The 7,500-nt window shown below is 39.9% G+C and overlaps 1 protein-coding gene across 2 annotated transcripts in view; it reads right to left on the reverse strand.

Annotated features, from left to right (window-relative positions):
- LOC143017709 (uncharacterized) overlaps nt 1-7,500 on the reverse strand; it is a 133,003-nt gene that overhangs the window by 84,103 nt on the left and 41,400 nt on the right. The window lies entirely within an intron of this gene.

Genomic DNA, 7,500 nt, shown 5'->3' on the forward strand with positions numbered 1-7,500 from the left:
GTTGGACTCGTGATCGACAGTTTTCAACCTCCCGGATGAGAGCTCAGAGCTCGTATGACCGATCTATGGGTAATACTGTGACCTTACACGCACACACACACCCAACTCTCCGCCCAGGAGAGTTGAAGTAACACCCCGTAACGCAGCGATACTGAATTTTTTTCTGTCCTGGGCGGGAATCGAACCCGGACCGCCGTAGTGGCTGGCAAAAACTCTAACCACAGCGCCACGAGGTGTGTGTGTGTGTATTCACCTTTCACCTTGGTCTTTGGATCGCGTGTTGGACTCGTGATCGACAGCTATTTCCCTCCCGAGAGAGAGCTCAGAGCTCGTATGACCGATCTATGGGTAATGCTATGACCTTACACACACACACACACACACAACTCCCCGCCCACGAGAGTCGGAGTAACGACCCGAAGCGCAGCGATACCGAAATAATTTCGGCCCTGGGCAGGATTCGAACCAGGTACTGCCGCACCTCCGTACTGGCAGTCCAGTACTCTATCAACCGCGCCACCGAGTGTGTGTGTAATTGTGTGTGTGTGTGTGTGTGTGTGTGTGTGTGTGTGTGTGTGTGTGTGTGTGTGTGTGTGTGTGTGTGTGTGTGTGCGTGCGTGTCAAAAGATCAGCAACGAAGATTATATTTATATTTGAAACCAAGACTAACAATAGCACTTTTGGTGGCGACTGTGCCAACCACCGTGTTGGAATCTGCCTTGATCTCTGTGAGGTAAGCTGGAGCGCTAAATTTCTGAAAGATATTGAACCATCAGCATTTTTTCCGAAAGCTTTCAGGACTGGTAATCAACTTTATCTCATGTCGATTTTACTTCCCACGTGATACAAGCAGCTATGTACGCATGCGTGAATACACACTTACACACATGAATGCACACACACTTACACACACACACGTGGATAACACACGACTCGGTGGCGCGGTGGTAGAGTTCCCGGCCGCCACTACGGCGGTCCGAGTTCGAATCCCGCCCAGGTCTGAAATAATTTCAGTATCGAAGCGCTGCGATTCGTTACTCCAACTCTTGTGGGCGGGACATTGTGTGTGTGTGCGTGTAAAGTCACAACATTACCAATAGGTCGGTCATATATGAGCTCTGAGCTTTCTTCCGGGAGGGAAATAGCTGTCGATCACGAGTCCAACATGTGATCCAAGACCATGGTGAAATACACACACACATTTAGTGATTGTGTAACATTTAATGCTGAATCCCTGTTTACAAACGTTACTGCGAATACGACCGTCATTGCCTGAAATCGATATCCACTCACACATAGGTAAAACAAATATGTACTAAAGTAGCTTCCTTTATGTGTCTGAGTGGAAATATGTATGTCCAGACCAGAGATCATATTTTTTTTTTCACAGCGGGACAAATAACTGAGAGAATCACTAGCACGAGCCGCATAACCATTATTTATATATTGAATATTCTACCAATAAAAGTTTTAGAAAAGTTATAATATTTCAAAGAAACTTTGAGATGTACAGTACGACCGTATTTGGATGACACCTGGTTCAGACCAACATTTTGGTCCTGAACTCCCCTCTGGATCCACTGCTCTCCAGTTTCTTTATCGACACAGAAAATAAAAATATTGCCCAGGACCATTCGACATCTTGTAGGATGATCATTAGGTAAAATAGGTTTAAAAAAAAATAAAAAATAAAAAATAGATAAATAAATAAATAAGATGATGATGATGATGATGATGATAGATAGACAAATAAATAAAATAAAACAAATAGATGAATTATAAATAAATGAATAAATAAATATGGAACCTTCAATACTTCCTCCTATGTAAAAACCAGTAACATGGGGCACTGCTTTAAGTACCAGACTAAATCCTCCTAACGATATCTGGAAGAGACAACTGTTGACGCCCAATCCATAAAAATGCCTTGTTCAATGCAGCACCTAGTAAAACTAGACTGTAGGTTACCAGCGTTTCTATCTTTGTGGACAGTCTCCCTCCACCTGGAAAGACGCACCAGGATATTTCGTCGCATGAACTGAGTTTTGGTTGACAAATGTTGCTCTCATCACCTCGTGTCCTGAATTTCTGAAGCACACAAATGTGGAAGAACCCCCTAACTTCCTTTAAGGAACGCCTCGTTACCATCTATCCTAAACCACACGTCTTCGACAAATGAGTGAATGATGATGAAGTGAATCTTAGAGAGAAATGTTAAAACTACCGACACCTCAGTAAGACACCAAATGTTAAAAGATAAGTGGATAAATAAATAAATGAATAGATAGATAAATAAATAAATGAATAGATAAATAAATATATTAATTATTTATCTAATAAGTAATTAAATGAAGAGATAATTGAATAAATAAGTATATAAAGTGAAACGAAATAAAATTGAATGGAAATAAAATATACTTAAAATGAAATACAAATAAAACAAAATAAAGTAAATCTTCAAACCTCTAGAGATGTCACTTTTTTTTTTTTTTTTTTTTGTCTTCCCAACGTGAGGGCTGTGGCATTGGTTGCTTGTCTTTTACACTGGAATGACAAATACGAGAAAATTAACTCTCCACCCCGGCAACAGCGCTCATAAACACCACTAGAAGTATGTCCATAAAACATCCCTCACCAGAAACCGCTAAAAAAAAAGGACCACTAACCCTAGTTCAAGAGATGGATAATAGGGATCTCATCATACTATAATCTCTGATGAAAAAATAGAGGCACTTCACGACAAAATTGCAGGTGGATGAACTCAACTCTACTCGAGACAAAATAAGGCAGGCCACGGAACCAATCAACACTAATCATCTATCTATATATTAAGGGTTTTTCCCCCTTACAAGAGAGGTAGCCAAGTCAAAAAGCAAATACCAATTTCACCCATTCCGCTCCTATCCATCACCCTTTCTTCCCTCTCATCTTGACTTCTCATGGATTATGAACTAATTATTGTTAAAAAAAAGTTCTAATGCATGTGAACTTTCTTCATTATTCTTTCACTACAAACGTTGTGACTTTTCCTCGTGAATATAATCTTCCCGTTAAGTTCTGTTATTTTGTTCAGCGTTCATTACTTCAAAACGTAAACATAACACCAGATCAAGACAGATTTTCGTTTTTTATCATAAAGTTTCCTCTGCTTCTAGACCTGCTCTCCCCAGTAATAAAAAGCAAAAAATCTAGGAAAAGGTTTCTACATAACAAAAGCCGTCGTTTCTTTCAAAAATACTTATCGGGGGATTGGAGAGATTAGGTAAATTTGATACACACAAACACCATTCTTAAAACATGCATTTCATCATACACAAGCAATACTCCCATCCCAACATCCACAGTTGGGCGCGTTCCTCGGTGCGTTCCAGGGTTAGCGCTCCCAAACTATTACAGCAATTAGGTGCCAGTATAATATGTGGCCTACGAAATTTTTCTTTGGTATAGTATGTGGTCTACCGGACTTTTACTTCGGTATGTACCTATCTCTTAAGCTTTGATAGTTTGGGAGCACTAACCGCGGCCAAACTAAAGCGGAACGCCCCGAGGAACGCGCCCAGCTCTGCCAACATCCACTCAAACTTCCACAAAACCAGGACCATAAGAAACCATCCCCACCAACCTCAGACTCCAAAGACCCTCCAAACTCCAATTCCCAGACTTCACTTGGAGTTCTGACACCACCCAGAGTACACCCCGCGGATTTTAATAAGAAACTCGAGTGGTTTCCACGTTCGTGTTTGTCAGTAGTGGCGATACTATCGATTGCAAGGCGCCTCCGATGTTGCAGCGTGCAACGCTCCAGTCGGCCTTCTGCACCACGTGGTTGCAAGGTCGCTGCCAAGGGGCTTGGAGCTGTGCTGGGCAATGCAGTAGAATACAATAGAATACAGCAAAGCACCAGGACGTAGTATGCCATTTGTTCTATGGTTAGTCAGATCCAGATTAGGAACAGTAATATTTGCAGAAGTACTAAGTAAGAGTGGTAGTAGTAGTAGTAGTAGTAGTAGTAGTAGTAGTAGTAGTAGTAACATTAGTAGTAATGGTATCATTATAAGTAGTAGTAGTTGAAGTGGTGGTGGGAGTAGCGAATGATAATAAATATGATAACAATAACAATAACAATAACAATAACAATAATAATAATAATAGCAATAATAATAGCAATAATAATAATAATATCAATTATAATAATAGCAATAATAATAACAATAGTAATAATAGCGATGATGATGATGATGATGATGATGACAATAATAACAATAACAATAATAATAATAATAGCAATAATGATGATAATAGCAATAATAATAACAATAATTATAACAATGATAATAACAATAATGATAATAATAGTAATGATAATATTTATGATAATAGAAATATGAATAAAAACAACAAAATAAAAATAACAACAATAATAATGATGATGATAATAATACTGTTAATAAAAACAACATCAGTAATGGTGACAATGACAATAATATTGACAACAAAAGCAACCATAATGACAACAATAATGATATCAATGACTGGTATCGTTACATATATTTCCTTTCCTGACCAGCGTCACGTGATTTGATTCAGCTGAGGGTGCGTACGGCGACTATTCTTATATTGTATATGTATATTATATATATATATATATATATATATATATAGTATATAATTACTGTACAAAGAGATTACACCAGAAGACGCTTTGCTGCGTTCGAAGACGTCATTTTTGCTCTGCATTCTTGTATAGCTAGTGTAGGTGAGAATTACAAATATACAGAATATGCTGAAGCGTATTATTAGCATACGGAAGACATATTGTTGTGACTGCACGATCAGCCAAAAAACGATGAAAAAGATTTAGGGAATAAGAAAATTAAATTAGATAATGAAAACTAAAAAAAATGACATGAAAAGGACAAGAAAAGAAAGAAAATATAGAAAAAAACAACGGAACGAAAAGACAAAAAAAAACAAAAAAAAAACAGCATGAAACAATATGAAACACTGAACGTAAATTCTGAAACGTTCCATTAGATTTCGAACCAAACATTACGATCATCAGCGTTCACATTACTGATTTGTGGTGACACACCGAACGTTCGCTCATTACCTGGACTTTAGTTCCTGATTGTCCCCGAGTTGTTTGCATGTTGGTTCATGAATGGAGTTGGTTGATGTATGAGAATTATATATCGCAGCTTGCAATTGCTTGCAAAGATTTTCAGCACTGGCCAACATTAAAAAAAAAAGATTAATATTATTAGCCTTAATTAACAGTTAGACATTTGGGAATGGATGCGAAGAGGAGACTGTATGAAGGAGTGATTGTGCCAACAGCACTGTATGGGGCAGAAACGTGGAACATAAGAGAAGAAGAGAGAAGGAGTTTGAATGTGTTTGAGATGTATGGTGGGGGTTACTAGGCTGGATAGAGTGAGAAATGAGGAGGTGAGGAGGAGAACAGGGGTGAAAAAGGATTTGGGAGATAGGGTTGATGAAAGAATATTAGGATGGTTTGGACACATGGAAAGAATGAGTGAAGAAAGACTAGTAAAAGAGGTATGGAAGGCAGATGTGGAGGGAGTGAACATGAGGGGACGTCCTAGGATGAGGTGGATGGATGGGATGAAGGGGGCTTTGGGGAAGAGGGGAATGTCTGTTGAGGAAGGAAGGGAGAGGACGGAAGACAGAGGTGAGTGGAGAATGGTTGTATATGGATGATGTTGTGACTGCATGAGGAGGAAGGGGCGGGGGGGTGGGGGGTGGGGTAGTATGTGTGAGTAAATTTTGACGCAGCCCGAAGGGATTTCTCCCCGTCCTCGCCTTATATGCAAAGGGGGACGGAGAGGGGGGGTCGCCGATTAAATGAAGCGGCCTTGCTGTGGATGTACTGTGTCTTGCGACACTGCTTCTGACCCAAGGCGGTGGGCAGGGTGCAGGGATGACCCGTCATCCAGGAGGTGCTCAGATGAGAGGAAGGGTGGGAGGGGTGTGGAGTGTATTTAGGGATGAAATGGGTGGGAGTGTTTTTATGCCTTTCCCTTTTTGGCTACCTCCCTTGGAAGGGGGAAAAAGCCTTGGTATATGTATGTATGTATGTAATTAACAGTAAATAATTATTTTGCGTTGGTCCGATTCCTACAACATGGTGATTTATACACTTTGGCCTATGCTTCTGATTATTTTGGACAGTTTTCTTCAGTTGTGGGATGGACTATATATAATACTCCACTCTTTGTAGATTTCATTCTGGCTAACAACAGACGATTTTATTCTGGTGAATTCAATAACCCGAGCTAAAATAACACGATCACGATCATCGAACTATCGTACATCAGTCTGCGCGAGACGGTTGGGTTGTGACGTCACGTCGCCGATGTTTCTTTTGATTTTCAAGTCTGGAAGACGCAAAGATCTCCCCACCTCTGCACTGCATGACCTCTGTCTGTGACCTCATTTCTGACACATATGATCCCATCACGCGATGGGTGACTTATAAATCACCCACTCACAATGCGACATCATAATAGTCGTCCCCACTTTTAATTAACCATTGGACATAGATGCACTTGCTATAGGTTCGCAAAAGATTACTGGTAGCCACTGTAGTACTCAGAATTGAAGCACAGCGTTGCCACATGTACAATACTTTCCTGATTCAGCTGATGGTAGACCGCATGCAGAAGAAGTTAATACCTTCACCCTAATTTGTCTTCTACCATGGCAATGGTTTCATAAAGTATATTTATAATAATAGATATAACTTAACCAGACCTAAAGAAGTACTCAACCTGGTCAGATAGCAACATTAAATAAGAAAATTAATAAATGAATTGTAAACAAATGGATCAGTAAATTAAGTAAATATAAATATAAAAATCCACCCAGCAACTCTGAAGTACAAAGGACACAGTATATCTTCCCAAGCCTCGATGTGGGCAGTCTCCCTAAGGGCGGTAATCTTAGATGAGCATAACCGACGAGGTTAGTTAAAAATTAGGTAAGATTTTGCTTTATGACAGTAGAAAGCTTTCACCAAGACACTCTCTCCAGATTCCGTTCTGGCTGTCGTCAGGTGATTTTTATTCGTGAGGAGTAATTGTTGCTTTAATCTGGCTAACGCTAAGTGACTTTATCCGTGTACTGAGGGTCTGTCTCTCTCTCTCTCTCTCTCTGTCTGTCTCTCTCTCTCTCTCTCCCTCCTTCGTTACACACTGACATCCTTCACATGTTTTATATTGGCTGTCAGTTCCCCGAATTTTCTGGGGCTTTTTAATTAGGGAAGGGGAGGTTTGGTTAGATTTGATTTTGTTTGGTTAAGTCAGGCAGGGTTAAGTTAGGTCAGGTTAGGAAATGTTAGGCTAGGTTAGGTTTGGTTAGGTTTGGCTGGGTTGGGTTAGGTTTGGTTAGGGAAGGTTAGGTTAAGTTGGGTTTATTTAGGTTAGAGAAGGTTAGGTTAGATCATGTTAGGTCAGGTTACAGAAGGTTAGTTTAGGTTAG

Source organism: Oratosquilla oratoria, chromosome 33 (genome assembly GCF_046742065.1).
Source record: "Oratosquilla oratoria isolate Oo_2021 chromosome 33, ASM4674206v1, whole genome shotgun sequence".
In the NCBI taxonomy this organism is placed as follows: Eukaryota; Metazoa; Arthropoda; class Malacostraca; order Stomatopoda; family Squillidae; genus Oratosquilla; species Oratosquilla oratoria.